Source organism: Coturnix japonica, chromosome 4 (assembly GCF_001577835.2).
Source record: "Coturnix japonica isolate 7356 chromosome 4, Coturnix japonica 2.1, whole genome shotgun sequence".
NCBI lineage: Eukaryota > Metazoa > Chordata > Aves > Galliformes > Phasianidae > Coturnix > Coturnix japonica.
The window spans coordinates 29906552-29906947 of NC_029519.1; positions in this window are offsets into that span (position 1 = coordinate 29906552).

A 396-nucleotide genomic window follows, 5' to 3' on the forward strand; every position below is an offset into this window, starting at 1 on the left:
AGCTGAGCTGCCTCCAAGAAATGGGTGCAAAAATGCCGGCCCATGTAGCATGCAGTATTTTGGAACAGTTATGGCAAAGAGAAGCATAAAAGCTTCTTGTTTAGAGCAGGTGGCTCAGCTGGAAAGTGTTCAGTGAGGGCAGCAGGTGACAAGGGGACAGAGGGACCTCGGTCACACCTGCCCACATGCAGAAGGGTTGGATCATAGGTTTGTTTGCTCCACTGCAAAAGCAACTATGAGATCTAAAATTCACCTGTCTGCATCCAGCAGAGTCCACAGTCCAACTTTTGCTCTGGGGCATCCCAGATTTGAGCCAGTTTAGATCCCTGCTGTAACATTTTCCAGTACTAAACTGAGGAAGAAGAGTTGCATGCTGCCTGTGAAGCAGCTTCATTG